Source organism: Aegilops tauschii, chromosome 4 (genome assembly GCF_002575655.3).
Source record: "Aegilops tauschii subsp. strangulata cultivar AL8/78 chromosome 4, Aet v6.0, whole genome shotgun sequence".
Lineage (NCBI taxonomy): Eukaryota > Viridiplantae > Streptophyta > Magnoliopsida > Poales > Poaceae > Aegilops > Aegilops tauschii.
Genome location: NC_053038.3, coordinates 75,320,154 through 75,339,434, shown reverse-complemented (window position 1 = coordinate 75,339,434; position 19,281 = coordinate 75,320,154).

The window sequence follows — 19,281 nt, the reverse complement described above, 5'->3', positions numbered from 1 at the left end:
GCCCCCAAGAGGGTACACGACACATGTGACGTCATCGTCCGACCCGAAGAAACTCGGACCTAGGGTTTCCCTGGAGAGCAAATGGAGGCCATGAGGAAAAAAACGCATCTTTGACGCCTTCATCAAGGTAACGACGCCCACAGGCGTCACCATCATCGGCTTCCGCCGGCGGTATCACCACCCAAGCCACTGGTCGGCTAGCCAACTGAGCTACCACCACTGAATGAACTACTGTCGCCGGACAGATCCGGCTAACAGGGAAGCCGTTTACCGCCCAGCGGGCGTAGTCGTCGGCCACCACCAGGAGCAGGCGCCGCACTGCCCCGCCCGCTACCGAAGAGAGCAGCCCGCCATGCGTGGAGCACAAGCACAACAGAGGAGGCATGAGCAAACGACGCTGTGACGCTTCCCGACCGTCTCATGCACCACCACCATCCATTACCGTGATGTTCCAGCAACCACCACAGGGAGGAGGCGAGCCAAGTTGTCCCGCCGCCGCCACCACCACACGAGCTTTGCCCAGCAGCGGTCACCGGCGGCGACGAGGGGGAGGAGTTGGGCAAGGACGGTTGCCGGTAGGAAGGAAACCCGAGCCGCCCTGCTGGGGGACGGCGTGGGCGTCAGATCCCTTTTTTCCCGTAGAAAGGATTACTTAGGGTTCTTTTTTATAGGATTCAATTCTAAGAACCAATTGACCAAAAAATTGGTATGGGTTCTAATCCTTAAAAAAATCCTTTGAACCAAAGAGATCCATAGGATATTTTTTTATTCCCATGATGGAAAAAATACATGAACATGATTAGGATTGCATAGGAATGTGAAAACATACGAAAACTGTAGAATAGTATGTTTGATTTGCAAGAATAAGAAAAACACAAGAATTGTAAAAGGTGTGGTCAAATTAAGGTTAAAACATATGCAATGGTAAGATGAATTTAATATTATGCTACCTATTGTCTTTCCCTCGTTTCTTGCAAATAGGAATGTAAGGAGTTTTGAGCGATTGCAAGGGCTTCTTTCATTCAAAGGAATTGCATGGGGTTTTGGAGGGTTTGAACCATTTGGAATTTTCCTATGTTAGGCCCTTTGATTGATAGGAATAGAATCCTTAGGAACTCCTGGCACTATTTTTGGGAGATGTGGTGGGGATGCAGGTGTGGATGGTACTAGTTCTAGGTTTTGGGTTAGATTTGCCTACGGGGCGAATGAAGTCATGGCATTGGTTATTGTTATGTCGCGCGAGAGATGGCCATGGGTGTCCACAAGTGACACCACCTAGCGGCTGGGGCTCTTTCCGCTCGTCGTCCATGAAGGACCATCGGGCTGGAAGAGGAGTATGGTGACCCCTCTTCCTCCCCAAATAAGCTTGGGGTTGCTAGATCTGGTGTATCAGAAGTATACTTGCCCCTTTCTTCGTCGACTTGGCTAAGGGAAACAGAAGATGGGTCCTTACTCTGTCGGTATGAATCTGGTGCTCGATGGATCTTGAAGCTAGTTCTTCTATTCATTGTGTTATATTTAGTCTCTACTTCGACCTCGGCCACTGGGACTGAAGATCAAAGCAACAAAAGTTTCCAGCCGCCTATTTGAACCTCCATAGTGAGGCCATGTCTTCCTTACCTGTCTCGGTAAGGTCTTTGTCGAAGACTGTGGCCAAAGCGGCTTTGGTGAGGTCACTGGTTGTGCACGGACCACATTACCATTGGAATATTATCTTTGCGGTTCTCTATGCAAAAGTGGAAGAACGTGTTGTATTTCTACCTTCTTGGATCTTTTTTTTGAAGTGTTGTAACCTGTTTGCATTAATATACCTGCTTCCGGGGCCATCCCATGTTGATGCCCTTTGAGACCTGGTTTGGATAGCAAAAGGTTCCTTTACTTTTTTCCCAAGGAGTGACCCTAGAAAAGCAAAATTTCAGTTTTTTAACCGGACCTTTAACAACCTTTTTGGATGTAAATAATGATTTTGAAATAGGCATGGGTATGAGGTCTTACTCTCACATCCTTGTACATGTGCATGAGATCTCATCTTATAATAAACATAGTCCTAGAAGACACCCGTTACAACGTGCTTACAACACGATGAAGTGGTGGATGTTTTCAAAGTATGTCACGACTAGTCTGCATCGAGAGTCGGTTGTCCAATCGATGGCCATTACCCTTGCAGGGAGTTACCTCGGTTATTAAGAAATACGTCACACAAAAACATTGGGCTTTTAATGACTACACATCATTTGTCCCCAAGGAATTGCTTTCCGCTACCGCACTAATCATTTCTGTCACTTGTGTTCATAATAGTGTTCCACGCATCCTCACTTCTTACGTCCTCCTTGATTGATCTACGGATTCCTGGGTACCTGCAGGGCCTTAGAACGAGAAGAAGACAAAAGGCGACTCCATTGTGAAGTGCACATACAAATAACATCAATCAAGCAAAGTCATTCCAACGACTCCGCGCAAAAGTACATAGGGTTGCGCCTTGCCTCAACTCATTGCCTTAAGGACTTACTCACACATCACGATCGGATCACAAGAACAAATCGTTGAAGATGACATAAAGATGAATGATTGATTGGATAATTTGTCTTATAATAGTTGTCGATTGCGATGGACTGATTACAAGTATGACTAACTTGGAGAGAATGGCTCTAGTGATGAAGGTGGTGATGGCTATGGATATGAGGTGGGAAATGGCGGTGATTAGGGTTTGTAGATGGCTTCTGGTTCTCCGTTTCATCGATGGGCGGCTCTCTGTTGCAAATGAGACTTGACATTTTATGCTCGGTTGGATGTCAGGGTGTCGATGGAAAATGGTACGACCGTGGGTATGAGCACATGCGATCGTACCATGTATCACATTCTTCCCGGTTTCCCTCTTGATGACTCCATTTTCCTTGGCTTGGTCCACTCACTTGGTATTTTCTTCTATATTATGATTTTCTTTTATGTTTGAGCTCATTTCGTGTGGAAACACATTAAACAAGAGGTTTCATAATTTCTTGCATTCATTAGTCATTAGTGCCAATATCATGGCGATTCTCTCGAGGTTATCCGATTTAAACAATGATGGAATGACTGCAAAAATATCACTCATCACCTATCAAAAAGGAAATAAGGTTTTTTAAGTAATCAAAAAGGAAATAGTGGTTCAGCGGGTGAAGTTAGCGCTAGCCAAGCCTAGCAAGCCACGCAAAATTTGGGCCATAAAGCAATGTCTGCTCATTCATCCCACCATTGGTTTAAGTTAAAAGCACCTGACTCGTCAAATAAGTTCATCCTATCTGAAAAAAGGAATCGGATAAGACCATGATGCATCATGCGTAGATCTGTAGTGTTCCCGAGGACATGGGATAAAACTAGTTGTTAAGTGTCATATATATTTGTAGTAAAGATTGTTGATCATGTTGTGGTATGAGAACATCAACTTCATATTACTTCATTTATATGGGCCTAGAGGGAAGCACTGTGTTATAAAAAAATTACGGTGGGAGGCCAGAGTGAAAGAAATGACTGTTCCCAAAGTCAACGAATTACAACATAAGGATTGAATAGGGACCCTAGAGAAAGTTATGTCTATGGTTAGGTTTGATGCCTTAATAAATGTTAGTACCTGCGGATGTTTGCAGAGAGCACTATCATAAGTATGTGTAAGTCTATGATTTTGCAGCACATAGTAGACTCTATCCACACGTTCGGGCTCAAAACCTAGGCCCAGGCCCGGCCCATGGGCAAGACCAGGCCGGGCGGGGTCGGGCTTTTTCGGGCCAGGTTTCCCATGGCGAGGTATACATGCAATGATCTGCCTTCTCTCTCTCTCTCTAGTTACTGCATGAAATACTTTCATAGCGTCCAAAGGCTGCCTGATCTCCGGTATAGATTAGTTCTGAACGACGAAGCGCCACTGGATAGGTGACACCGTATGTGTGCAACCCGGTACAGAGATTGTATGTTCGATCTTCCATTCAAGGGACTGTTTGAGGGAGAAAATCCTCATAGTTGGGAGGTTGTAAATTCCTAGTTGTGGGGATCTGCACCAACGGTCTTCACCAACTCTACTTCCGATGCACTACAAGTTGATAACGATCAGATCAAACCTTGTATGCATCCTCATAGTGGTCCTAGGCTGGTGCGTAGGATGGAATTTTTTTTATTTTCTGTTGCGTTACCCTATACACACAACATAGATCAAGCAACAATAATCAATGCGAGTCATTATGGAATTAACAACTATGAGATATTCCCTCCATCCTTAAGAACATTTAATTATCATAAGTAACACCACCAGCTTGCTCTTGACCTTACAAAGGAATGGGTCATTTGCTGCACTTTTTTACTCTTTATTGTTATTGGGTTACCACTCCACCGTCACAGGTCACAACACAACTACATCTTTTAGCATTTACAGTAAACCTTTGTTATTTCTGCAGTTACCAATTCCTTCAGCTCCCTGTGGGATCCGTACTTTTACTTATCGAAAATATCTACAATTGATCACCTACACTTGTGGAATATCAGGCGGGTGGAGATAGAAAGTTGCGAAACATTATCTGGAAAGTGGATGTGTCTCAAAAGATTATAATTTTCTCTTGGGGTGTGGCGACAAATAGTCTGACGGTTTAAGTAAACAGAGTGACGCACTACAAGCCCGTACATGTACGTGTGCTATTTGTGGTGATGAAGATGGCGATACCTTGCATGCCCTTATGTCTTGTACAAAGGCACGCACGGGAGGTAAATGGGGTCTCCCAGAGGAGGAGATTTTCTGGATTAGCTCTTTATTCTGCTTGATGATGTGAGCACCCACACGCAGTCTCTTTTGGAGACTTTGGTACTTAAGAAATGGTGTGATTTTTGAAAAGGAAAGGGGGCTCATCCACTTTTTGGTTGTTTTATGGAGAGGTATTTGTCTTCCTATGCTGGCTGCCAAGGCATTTCAACCATGAAAATCTGGAGAAGGGCAAGGCTGTGTGGCCTGACTACGGTTTTGATCCCTCTAAGATGATTAAGCACGAAGCATGGGTGCCTCTTCCGCAAGATTCTTTAAAATTAGGACATTGATAAGTGTCACAAGTGTGGCACGAACACATGCAACTCCGAACGTTTTTTATGGCAAGTATAGTGATGTGAGGACGACAATTTTAGTTGTCAAGCATGTCAACTTTCTTTTCGGATGGTAAATTTCAGTTTTTTTTTCTTTTCGGATGAAAACTTCAGTTGTAAAAAATATCAGGACTGGAGTGCTTCGTGCCACACGTGTAGCACTTATCATTTGGGTAAAATTAATGCGGATGCCGCTTTTCTATGCGGTTGTGGTATCGTGGCTAGAGAATCTGTCGGTGGGGTGCCTTTCTCGGCTTGGGATTTTATTCGTAAGTCCTTAAGTGTGAAAAAACAGAGCTTTGTGAGTGGATGGCAGGGCTCTACATCGGTATCACTTGCATCAACCATTTTTTTCTTTCAGAAACTAACGGCTTATTTGTGTATTCTATCCTTTCAAATTAAGCTCCGGACAAGTTGGCCCTTATTGATTTGAAGATAGAGATGCTGGGATCACAAAGCTTTTTCAGAGCTTCAATTTGATCAAGATTAGCAGGCAAACAAACACGTGCTCATGAAATTGCAAAGTCATGCTTTGGTAGTGGTTCTGATGGTTTACCTGTTAGTAGTGTTCCAACCTGCATGATGTCTGGTGTAGTACGAACATTTGAAAAATTATTGTTATTGATTAATATAAATATAAATGTTTTAAAATAAAATTAACACTACCAGGATCATGTATTGTTGAATTATTGTTAGTCCAAGTTAAAGTGTGACCTCAACATCCAAATAGCTCTCCGACTAAATGTCAGATGAACTTCTATTTGATTCACTATATATAAAATCCTGCTTTAAGATCAGAGCCGTCCAAATATGCTTGAATTCATCTCGGCAACAGAGACGTGAACCCACATAATCCAAGAGGATTCAGCAGCCTGGGTTCGTCTCCGAAGACGACTTGGGGTGGAACTGGAATCCCCTTACAAATTGCCGCCCTCGCGCTGCTATTCGCCTCAGGAACTCAGTGCCCTAATTGCTAGACATTGACCAGGGATCCATCCAGGGCGGATCTGCTTCCGTTCCTCCAGGCGATGGGGATGACTGTACTCGACGAGGCCCAGCGGCGACGGCGGCAGAGCGTCTACGAGTTTTTGGACGCCACCAAGCCCGCGCGCGCCCAGGCGCTGCGATGGTGCGAGACGGCGCGGGAGATGCGTAGGATCGACGGCGACATGAAGGAGGCGGCCCAGCTGCTCCGCGGCGCCCTCTCCTGCGTCAAGGACTACGCGTCTGTCTACAGGACGTGGATCGCCATGGAGATGGACGGCGGCGGCGGCGTCGGCGTTGCCCGGTGGCTCTTCGAGGAGTGGGGCACCGTGTGCGCCAAGGATGGAAACCTCCGCAAGGACGACGACGGCGCCACCGCCGACGAGTACGGCGACTACTGGTGCGCGTACCTCGCGTTCGAGCTCCGTCACGGGGACGCCAGGCGCGCGCGCACCGTGGCGGCACGGGCCGTGAAGGCCTGCCCGCACGACGCCTCGTTGCGCGACACGGTGGAGCTCCGCCTTAGCGACGCCATCGAGATCGAGCAGCAGAGGCGGCATCGGTCGGGTCTGCTTCGCACGGCCAAGAAGTGGCTCGCCAACAGCGAGCAGAGTCGCGGCTGCTCATCACTCGTACCCCGGCCGCCGCAGGGGTACCGGAGGCTCCTCAGCGGCTAGTCGCCGTGATCGATTGCTGCTTCTGGATCGTAAACCAGATTAGATCTTAGTACAATGTAAATTGTTTGCTGAAATTTGAGATGCACTCTAGGCCCATGTAGCAATTTCTGAAAAATCTCTAAGGGCCCACGTGGGTTATATGGCACTAGGTGTAGTGGGAAGTTTAGTCCCACCCCGAAAGTCGAAGAGGAGTTGGACCTTCTTATAAGGGTTTCTCTTCTACATGCTATTGGAGTTTGAGAAGAGAAGAGGCCCTCGCGCACTCATCCTCCACCGGCGCGGGATTGAGCCGAGCCGAGCTTACACCTACGCGCTTATTTTTGCCAGTCACTAACGGAGAGTTTTCTGACAGCTGGGCCACGATCTCGGACGTGGGTCGAGCCCACGTCTCTCCACGCGGCTGCGCCTATAAGCCGCCGGTGACTCCATCCCGTCCGCCGCGTACACGGTCGATCGTCTACTTCCTCTACGTCCGCGTCGCCTTCATCATCACCATGTCCACCGACGCCGAACGTGCCGCCGCCGAGAAAGCTGAAGCTGACAAGAAGGCCGCCGAGGACGCCGCTGCTGCCACCAAAGCCGCGGCCTCTGCATGGCCTACTGGAGGGTATAACCCGTTTATCCCGTTCCTACTGTTTTCTGTTTTTGCCATGCTAGCGTTATACGTAGATCTTTCTGCAATTAGCGTAGTATGTGCTACTTTGACTGAATATCAGTATGCGATCATATGTGTCAATGCCATGCTAGTGATTTACTCGTGGATTAATTTAATCGAGAAATTGCCTATTTACTCAACATTGTTCCATATTAAATTGCAGATGATGTGTTGATCGATGTAATTAACAATTCTTTGGTCAATCTCGTGCATCAAAAGATTCGGTCTAGCACAGTAGTTGTATGTAAGTTGACTGAATTTGTAATCTACTTAGAAGTCAACTTCGTGTGAACAAGAACAATTGGATGAGGAAGAAAGAATGATGACATATTCAGTCAGCTTACATATACTATGGCCCGTCCAACTGTTCTATGGAGTTGTAAACTTGATGTAAAGGTACAACTAGCGCTGTGCCGTCCAAATTGATGATCTGTTTATATTTATGGTTCTTTGCAGCGAGATTTTCCAAACTATATTTTATATTGATGCATTTCGACAACATTTTGCGTGTCTGTACTTGACATGTTATTCTATTTACATGTTAGATTATTAGAATATATATATACATCCCGACTCCCCCAAACCCGCGTAAACACTCAGGCACACGGCCCGGACAGGCGAGCAGACGGCCCGATAAGAAGAAAACCCGACCCAGACGGACGCCTCCTACCAGGCCTAAACGCCCGTGCTAACCGATACCCCTCGTATCCAACCCAAATCTGGGGTGGATATAGGGAGGCCTTGGCGCGTCCGCCATGTCAGATTCGACCCATGCTAGCCACCCCGACCCCACATATATGTGTCCCCATTCGCTCTCCGGACCCAACCCAACCACTCCGCTCCGCCCCCAAGCTCCCTCCCGATGATATCCGGCCCTCTCCATCATGGCGGCCAGCGGTTCTAACTCCGACCACTCCCGGTACATCGATTGTGACGTCGTCCCATGCGGGGCGAAGGAGGCTATGGCCGTTCGCATGGCCCTCCACCGCTCCCGGGAGGAGTGCACCCGACGGATGTCGAAATCTATCCGGCGTGAATCCGTTGTGGCGGCGTAATTGGCGCTTGGGTCCACCGGGGCTGGTGGCTCGAGGTCCGTCTGCCGCCATATGAGTGCTAAGGGACTGGTGTGCCCGCCGTAACAAGCAGAGGGCGCAAGAGCACGTGGTTCGCCTCGCCACCGATGTAGCAGAGGCGGAGGCGGCAGCGCGCGCTGCCGCAGAAGAGGAATCCATCTGTTCCCGCATCCTCCAGAAGCGACAGAGGAGGAATAAGAGCGCCCTCGCCCTGAGAGCAAGCCCGAGCGATCCGTGCCATGGTCGGACACCCCCCAGGAGGGGATGAGGATAGTGACGGGGCGAACATCTCCGGCGAGGAGGAGATTCGGCTTGATCCATATTGCGCCTTCGAGCGCTACTTCTGCGAGAAATATGCCAAGGGCGCCGACAAGGGCACCCCCGAATGATCTTTGTCCATAGCTTAGTATGTATGTAGAACATGCAAATTTTTGATAATCTGATGGCATGTACTGATGTAGTAGCCGGACGTCTGGCCGTATCGAAAGTTTACGATGCATGTGTAACATGGATTTTGTGTTTGCTAATTAAGATACCTAGATGGGGAAATGAAAATTTAAGGTGTGGTCGGTCACTGTTCATGGACGCGTCCGGTCACGTCGCGGACGTTTGAGGGGCCAGATCTGGTGTATCCGGATGTAGATGCTCTTATTCACTTATAACATCTACAACTGGACTCCTCAAACGCTTCCTATACATCCGATCGGACGACCTATTAGTGATCGGTCACAAAATCTCGACCCAGCCGCACTCCTCATACCAGCCCTATATGTCTGAGCTGATCGGTGCCCCTCGCATCCAACATAGGGCGGATATGGAGAGGGTTGGGCGCGCCCGGGCGCATTTGCCATGTCAGGTACCGATACGTCTCCAACGTATCTATAATTTATGAAGTATTCATGCCATGTTTACAACAATTTTATATGGTTTTGGTATGATTTGCATGGAACTAACCCGGACTGACGTTTTCAGCAGAACTACCGTGGTGTTGTTTTTTATGCAGAAATGGAAGTTCTCCAAATGAGCTGAAACTTTTTGACGATTTTTTGCGGAACAAAAGAGACCCCCGAAGCTTCGTGGAAGGACCAGAAGGTGAAGGAGTAGGGCAGAAGACACCGGGGAGCGCCTGAGGGGCCGGGCTTGCCCCGGTGGGTTGTGCTCACCTTGACAAAGTATTTCGGCGCCGTTATCAGATGAGCCGAAAGCTTTTCCTCGGGATTGTGAATTCCATCCGGGAGTTCGACAGCTACTTCAAGTGCAAGAAGGATTGCACCGGCAAACTTGAATTCACCTCAATCCAGAAGTGCATGACAGTTATGAGGATGCTTGCATACAGAGCTCCCAGTGATTCACTCGACGACTATGGGCGCATGGCCGAGTCCACGACCATTGAGTGTTTCTACAAGTTCTGCAGGGCAGTGGTGGCAGTGTTTGGACCACAATACTTGCGATCACGCAATGCTGAAGACACTGCTCGGATCCTAGCATAGAATGCAGCAAGAGGATTTACTGGGATGCTTGGAAGCATCGACTGCATGCATTGGAAATGGAAGAACTGTCCATTTGCTTGGCAGGGGATGTACAAAGGCGCCAAAGGCGGTTGCAGTGTGGTACTTGAGGCAGTGGCCACACAGGACCTCTGGATTTGGCACTCCTTTTTGGTATGCCAGGAACTCACAATGACATCAACGTGCTGCAGTGCTCCCATGTCTTTGCCAAGCTTGTTGAAGGTCATTCTCCTCCGGTGAACTTCGAGGTCAATGGGCGGCACTACAACAAGGGGTACTACCTAGTTGATGGCATCAATACGAGATGGTCTACATTTGTGAAGACTATCTCAAACCCTGTGCCAGGAGGCAAGAACTCCCACTTTACGGAGGTTCAGGAGGCTTGCAGGAAGGATGTCGAGCAGGCATTTGGTGTGCTCCAATCTCGATTTGCTGTTGTCCGGTACCCGCTCAGACCTGGTCGAAAGATCAAATGTGGGAGATCATGACTTGTTGTGTCATCTTGCACAACATGGTCATTGAGAGCGAGCAGGAAGAGCCAGTGTTTGACACTGAACCATATTACAGGCAGGGTCCTCTTGCGCAAGTTGATCATCAGCTACCAGCAACCTGCACTGTCTTCCTCAATATGCGTCAGGAGATCCGAGACCAACAGGTGCATCAACAACTGCTGCAGGATCTGGTGGAGCACCTATGGAGGCTCAAGGTCAACGCCTAGCTCGACGTGTGATGAAATATGAGTTTTTATTTGTTAAACTATAAAATTTGTATTGAACTATTTGATTGTGATAAAAAAAATTACTTTTGTTGAATTTGCACCGAACCACGGCGAATATGGGCCAATTTGCGCCGATATCGGGCCAATTTTTCGCCGAAAGTGGGGCCGAAAAGCGGGTACATTGGCGCCAAAAATGGGCCGATATCGGCGCCTGGGGACGACCTGGGGGCGGTGGCTGGAAACCCAATCGTCTCAGTGCCGATTTTAGTGTCGACTCGCCCCCAGACGGCGATTTTTAACCCTCTTGGGGGGGCCAACGGCTGGAGATGCTCTAAATGCTGAAGTGTGAAAAAACAGAGCTTTGTGAGTGGATGGCAGGGCTCTTCATCGGTATCACTTGCATCAACCTTTTCTTTTTTTTTTGAAACTGATGGCTTATTTGTGTTTTCTATCCTTTCAAATTAAACTCCGGACAAGTCGGCCCTTATTGATTTGAAGATAGAGATGCTGGGATCACAAAGCTTTTTCAGAGTTTCAATTTGATTAAGATTACCAGGCAAGCAAACACGTGGCTCAAGAAATTGCAAAGTCATGCCTTGGTAGTGGTTCTGATGATTTACCTGTTAGTAGTGTTCCAACCTGCATGATGTCTGATGTAGTATGAACATTTGTAGAATTATAGTTATTAATTAACATAAATGTTTTAAAATAAAATTGACACTACCAGGATCATGTATTGTTGAATTATTGTTAGTCTATGTTAAAGTTCTCAATCTCAACATCCAAACAGCTCTCCGATTAAATGTCAGAGTTCTCGATCTCAGAGATGAACTTCTATTGATTCACTATAAATCTATAATCCTGCTCTATGATCAGAGCCATCCAAATATGCTTGGATTCATCTCGGCAACAGATACGTGAATCCACAGAATCCAAAAAGGATTCAACAGCCTGGGTTCGTCTCCGAAGACGAGCTGGGGTGGAACTGGAATCCCCTTACAAATTGCCGCCCTCGCGCTGCTATTCGCCTCAGGAACTCAGTGCCTTAATTGCTAGACATTGACCAGGGATCCATCCAGGGCGCATCTGCTTCCCTTCGTCCAGGCGATGGGGATGGCTGTACTCGACGAGGCCCAGCGGCGACGGCGGCAGAGCGTCTACGAGTTCCTGGACGCCACCAAGCCCGCGCGCGCCCAGGCGCTGCGATGGTGCGAGACGGCGCGGGAGATGCGTAGGATCGACGGCGACATGAAGGAGGCGGCCCAGCTGCTCCGCGGCGCCCTCTCCTGCGTCAAGGACTACGCGTCTGTCTACAGGACGTGGATCGCCGTGGAGATGGACGGCGGCGGCGGCGTCGGCGTTGCCCGGTGGCTCTTCGAGGAGTGGGGCACCGTCTGCGCCAAGGATGGAAACCTCCGCAAGGACGACGACGGCACCACCGCCGACGAGTACGGCGACTACTGGTGCGCGTACCTCGCGTTCGAGCTCCGTCACGGGGACGCCAGGCGCGCCCGCACCGTGGCGACACGGGCCGTGAAGACCTGCCCGCACGACGCCTCGTTGCGCGACACGGTGGAGCTCCGCCTTAGAGACGCCATCGAGATCGAGCAGCAGACGCGGCATCGGTCGGGGCTGCTTCGCACTGCCAAGAAGTGGCTCTCCAATGTCGAGCAGAGTCGCGGCTGCTCATCACTCGTACCCCGGCCGCCGCAGGGGTACCGGAGGCTCCTCAGCGGCTAGTCGCCGTGATCGATTGCTGCTTCTGGATCGTAAACCAGATTAGATCTTAGTACAATGTAAATTGTTCCACGTTAAATTGCAGATGATGGTGTTGATAGATGTAATTGACAATTCCTTAGTCAATCCCGTGTATCAAAAGATTCGGTCTAGCACTGTAGTTGTATGTAAGTTGACTGAAGTTGTAATTTAGGCCCCGTTTGATAGCAAAGTGCTAAAAAAAACTACAGTGTCAAAAACTACAGTAATTTAGCCAGTTGGTATGAAATACCGTGGTATTGGCATAGCAGAGTATTCTAAAGTATTAGTAATACAGAGAAGCTGTTTGACACAGCGTTGCAGAATTAGTTGTACTGCATCAAACACGCCCGTTTTTCTAGAGGAGCTAGCCATTGCATGTAGCGACCGGCCAAAGAACGGCCATGCACACGGCCATAGAGCAGCGTATTTTTCTATCTAGTTAGCCAGCTGGCCACTCCTTACCATCCGCATGCATAACAATTAACAACCGAAGCTTGCACAAACTGAACTCCACTAAACAGCCATGCTAAAAAAGGACGCTTGGGCAGAGCAACAGCAGCGGCGGGGTGTGGGAGCAAGGCGAGTTGTTGAGAATAGCGGGGTAGAGGATAACGGGGTGCTATGCCGTTTTTTCCGCTTCTCTGTTTTTTAAAAAGAGGTCTGGTGCTTTTTTTTAATACAGAGAAAAAACCATGGTTTAGTAAATACTGTAGTATTGAAAACGCAGTTTTGAAGGACAACCAAACACCTCATTGTAAATAAAACTATGATAATCTTAAAAACTGTAGTATTCTCAAAATACTTTGCTATCAAACCAGGCCTTAGAAGTCAACTTCGTGGGAACAAGAATAGTTGGAGGAGGAAGAAAGAATGATGACATATTCAGTCAGCTTACATATACACTATGGCCCGTCCAATGTTCTGTGGAGTTGTAAACTTGATATACAAGTACAACTAGCGCTGTGCAGTCTAAAATTGTTTGCAATGACCCGTCTCTAGATTTAGGGTCTGTTTAGGACACATCTAACTTGATGTCCACTATATTTGTGGTCTTTTTTTTGTTTCTTGTTGTTGCGTTATTTGTGACAGCTTAGATGTGACATCCTTAGAAAACATCTAGATGTGAATTAAACAAATTAGAGGGTCTGTCTAGGACACATCTAGATGTGACATAGTATGTCACATCTAACCTGATGTCCACTATATTTGTGGTCTATTTTTTTGTCTTTGTTTTTTTTGTTCCTTGTTGTTGCGTTATTTGTGAGAGCTTAAATGTGACATCCTTAGAAAACATCTAGATGTGAATTAGACAAACTGCTAGATTTACTATGTATCTCTTAAACCGCTAAACTCGATGATCTGTTTACATTTATGGTTCTTTGCAGCGAGATTTTCGTAACTAGATTTTATATTGAACATTTCGACAACATTTTTCATGTTTGTACTTCACATATTATTCTATTTATTACTTGTTAGATTATTAGAACATCTACATCCCCACTCCCTAAACCCCCCTAAACACTTGGGCGGACGGCCCGGACACTCGAGCAGACGGCCCGATAAAAAAAACCGACCCAGACGGACACCTTCTACTAGGCCCAAACGCCCGTTACCCCTCATATCCAACCCAAATCTAGGGTGGATATAGGGAGGCCTGGGCGCGTCCGCCACGTCGGATTCGACCCATGCTGGCCACCCCGGCCCCACATATATCCGTCCCCATCCGCTCTCCGGACCAAACCCAACCACTCTGCTCCGCCCCCAAGCTCCCTTCCGATGATGTCCGACCCTCTCCATCACGGCGACTAGCGGTTCTAACTCCGACCACTCCCAATACATTGACTGCGGCGTCGTCCCATGCGGGGCGAAGGAGGCTATGGCCGTCTGCATGGCCCTCCACTGCTCCCGGGAGGAGTGCGCCCAACGGAAGTCGAAATCTATCCGGCGTGAATCCATTGTGTCGGCGCCACTGGCGCTCGGATCCGCCAAGGCTGGTGGCTCGAGGTCCGTATGCCACCCCATTTCCGGTCTGCCGCCATATGAGTGCTAAGGGACCGGTGTGCCCGCTGTAACAAGCAGAGGGCGTGGGAGTGTGAGGTCTGCCTCGCCGCCGATGTAGCAGAGGCGGAGGCGGCAGTGCACGCTGCTGCAGAAGAGGAAGCCATATGTTCCCGCATCCTCCAGAAACGGCATAGGAGAAATAAGAGCTCCCTCGCCCCGAGAGCGAGCGTGAGCGATCTGTGCCATGGTCGGCCCCCCACCCCCAAAGAGGGGATGAGGATAGTGACGGGGCGAACAACTCCGCCGAGGAGGAGATCCGGCTTGATCCATATCGCGCCTTCGAGCGCCACTTCCGTGAGAAATACGCCAACGGCGCCGACAAGGACAATCGTGAATGATCTTTGTCCATAGCTTACTATGTATGTAGAACATGCCAATTTTTTGTAATCTGATGTCATGTATTGAAGTAGTAGGCGGACGTCCGGCTGTATCGGAAGTTTACGATGCAGTGAACATGGATTTGGTGTTTGCTAATTGAGATACATGGATGGGGATATGAAAATTTAAGGTGTCGCCGATCACTGTTCATGGACGCGTCCGGTCACGTCCACAGACGTTTGTGAAGGAAATATGCCCTAGAGGCAATAATAAAGTTGTTATTTTATATTTTCTTATATTATGATAAATTTTTATTATTCATGCCCTAGAGGAATACCTTGTGTGCTATCAAACGTCACAACATAACTGGGTGATTATAAAGATGCTCTACAAATATCTCCGAAGGTGTTTGTTGGGTTGGCATAGATTGAGATTAGGATTTGTCACTTTGAGTATTGGAGAGGTATCTCTGGGCCCTCTCGGTAATGCACATCATAATAAGCCTTGCAAGCAATATGACTAATGAGTTAGTTGCGGGATGATGTATTACGAAACGAGTAAAGAAACTTGCCGGTAACGAGATTGAACTAGGTATGAAGATACCGACGATTGAATCTCGGGCAAGTAACATACCGATGACAAAGGGAATGACGTATGTTGTCATTACGGTACGACCGATAAAGATCTTCGTAGAATATGTAGGAACCAATATGAGCATCCAAGTTCCGCTGTTGATTATTGTCCGAAGATGTGTCTCGGTCATGTCTACATAGCTCTCGAACCCGTAGGGTCCGCATGCTTAACGTTTGATGACGATTTTGTATTATATGAGTTATGTGATTTGGTGACCGAATGTTGTTCGGAGTCCCGGATGAGATCACGGACATGACGAGGAGTCTCGAAATGGTCGAGAGGTAAAGATTCATATATAGACCGATGATATTCGGACACCGGAAGTGTTCTGGGGGTACCGGGTACATATCGGGTCACCGGAAGGGGTTCCGGGCATCCCCCCCCGGCAACTACATGGGCCTAATGGGCCAAGAAGGGGACATACCAGCCTCCTAAGGGGCTGGTGCGCCCCATGTAGGCCGAATTAGGAGGGGAAGGAAAGAGGAGAAGAGGGAAAGGAAGGGGAGGGATTCGGCCTCCCCCTTCCTTCCCTCCTCCCTCCTCCTTCCTTCTCCCTCCGGAAGATATGGTAAGGGGGGAGGCCGAATTGGGAGGCGCCCAAGTAGGATTCCTCCTACTTGGGGCACCCCCTTGGCTGCCTCTCCTCCCCTCCAACCTATATATATGTGGGGGGGCACCGCTAGAACACAGAACAACATCTGTTAGCCGTGTGCGGCACCCCCCTCCACAGTTTACGCCTCCGGTCATATTCACGTAGTGCTTAGGCGAAGCCCTGCATGGATCACTTCTCCATCACCGTCACCACGCCGTCGTGCTGACGGAACTCTCCCTCGACACTTTGCTGGATCAAGGGTTCGAGGGACATCATCGAGCTGAACGTGTGCAGAACTTGGAGGTGCCATACGTTCGGTGCTTGATCGGTCGGAACGAGAAGAAGTTCGACTACATCAACCGTGTTGTCAAACGCTTCCGCTTTCGGTCTACGAGGGTACGTGAACACACTCTCCCCCTCTCGTTGCTATGCATATCCTAGATAGATCTTGCGTGAGCGTAGGAATTTTTTTGAAATTGCATGCTATGTTCCCCAACAGTGGCATCCGAGCCAGGTCTATGCGTAGATGATATGCACGAGTAGAACACAAAGTGTTGTGGGCGGTGATCGTCATACTGCTTACCACCAATGTCTTATTTTGATTCGGCAGTATTATTGGATGAAGCGACCTGGACCAACCTTACATGACCATGTTCATGAGACCGGTTCCACCGGCAGACATGCAACTAGTTTTGCATAAAGGTGGCTGGCGGGTGTCTGTTTCTCCAACTTTAGTTGAATCAAATTTGACTGTGGCCGGTCCTTGTTGAAGGTTAAAACAGCAAACTTGATAAATCACCATTGTGGTTTTGATGTGTAGGTAAGAACGGTTCTTGCTAGATGCCTGTAATAGCCACGTAAAACTTGCAACAACAAAGTAGAGGACGTCTAACTTGTTTTTGCAGGGCATGTTGTGATGTGATATGGTCAAGACATGATGTGATATACATTATTGTATGAGATGATCATGTTTTGTAAAAGTCACTGGCAACCGGCAGGAGCCTTGTGGTTGTCTCTTTATTGTATGAAATGCAAACGCCGTGTAATTGCTTTACTTTATCACTATGCGTTAGCGATAGTTGTAGAAGCAATAGCTGGCGAGACGACCACGACGCTACGATGGAGATCAAGGTGTCAAACCGGTGACGATGGAGATCATGACAGTGCTTTGGAGATGGATATCAAAGGCACAAGATGATGATGGCCATATCATGTCACATATATTGATTGCATGTGATGTTTATCTTTTATGCATCTTATTTTGCTTAGTACGGCGGTAGTATTATAAGATGACCCCTCACTAAAATTTCAAGGTATAAGTGTTCTCCCTGAGTATGCACTGTTGCGACAGTTCGTCGTGCTGATACACCACGTGATGATCGGGTGTGATAGACTCTACGTTCACATACAACGGGTGCAAGACAGTTTTGCACATGTGGAATACTCGGGTTAAACTTGACGAGACTAGCATGTGCAGACATGGCCTCGGAACACTGGAGACCTAAAGGTCGAATGTGAATCATATAGTAGATATGATCAACCAAGAGATGTTCACCATTGAAGACTAATCCATCTCACGTGATGATCGGACATGGTTTAGTTGATTTGGATCACATAATCATTTAGATGACTCGAGGGATGTCTATCTAAGTGGGAGTTCTTAAGTAATATGATTAATTAAACTTAATTTATCATGAACTTAGTCCTGATAGTATTTGCATATCTATGTTGTAGATCAATAGCTCGCGTATAGCTCCCCTGTTTTATTTTTGATATGTTCCTAGAGAAAACTAAGTTGAAAGATGATAGTAGCAATGATGTGGACTGGGTCCGTGATCTGAGGATTATCCTCATTGCTGCACAAAAGAATTATGTCCTTGATGCACCGCTAGGTGACAGACCTATTGCAGGAGCAGATGCAGACGTTATGAACGGTTGACAAGCTCGGTATGATGAATACTTGATAGTTTAGTGCACCATGCTTTACGGCTTAGTACCGGGACTTCAAAAATGTTTTGAACGCCATGGAGCATATGAGATGTTCCAAGAGCTGAAATTGATATTTCAGACTCATGCCCGTGTTAAGAGGTATGAGACCTCTGACAAGTACTTTGCCTTCAAGATGGAGGAGAATAGCTCAGCTAGTGAGCAGGTGCTCAGAATGTCTGGGTACTACAATTGCTTGAATCAAGTGGGAGTTAATCTTCCAGATAAGATAGTGATTGACAGAGTTCTCTAGTCACTATCACCAAGTTACTAGAACATCGTGATGAACTATAATATGCAAGGGATAACGAAAATGATTCCCAAGCTCTTCGCGATGCTGAAATCGGCGAAGGTAGAAATCAAGAAATAGCATCAAGTGTTGATGGTTAAACAAGAACACTAGTTTCAAGAAAAAAGGGCAAGGGAAAGAAAGGGAACTTCTAGAAGAATGGCAGGCAAGTTGCCACTCCTGTGAACAAGCCCAAAGCTAGACCCAAACCTGAAACTGAGTGCTTCTACTGAAAGCGGAACTGCCCAAAAAACTTGGCGGATAAGAAAGATGGCAAAGTGAACAAAGGTATATTTGATATACATGTTATTGATGTGTACTTTACTAGTGTTCATAGTAGCCCCTGGGTATTTTATACCAGTTCAGTTGCTAAGATTTGTAACTCGAAACAGGAGTTGCAAAATGAACAGATACTAGTTAAGGGCGAGGTGACGATGTGTGTTGGAAGTGATTCCAAGGTTGATAAGGTCACCGTCGCACACTCCCTTTACCTTCGGGATTAGTGTTGAACCTAAAATAAATGTTATTTGGTGTTTGCGTTGAGCATGAATATGATTGGATCATGTTTATTGCAATACGGTTATTTATTTAAGTCAAAAAATAATTGTTATTCTGTTTACATGAATAAAACCTTCTATGGTCATACACTCAATATAAATGGTTTATTGAATCTCGATCGTAGTGATACACATATTCATAATATTGATGCCAAAAGATGCAAAGTTGATAATGATAGTGCAACATACTTGTGACACTGCCGTTTAGGTCATATTGGTGTAAAGCACATGAAGAAACTCCATACAGATGGGTTTTTGAAATCACTTGATTATGAATCATTTGATACTTGCGAACCATGCCTCATGGGCAAGATGACTAAAACTCCGTTCTCCGGAACAATGGAGCGAGCCACTTACTTATTGGAAATAGTA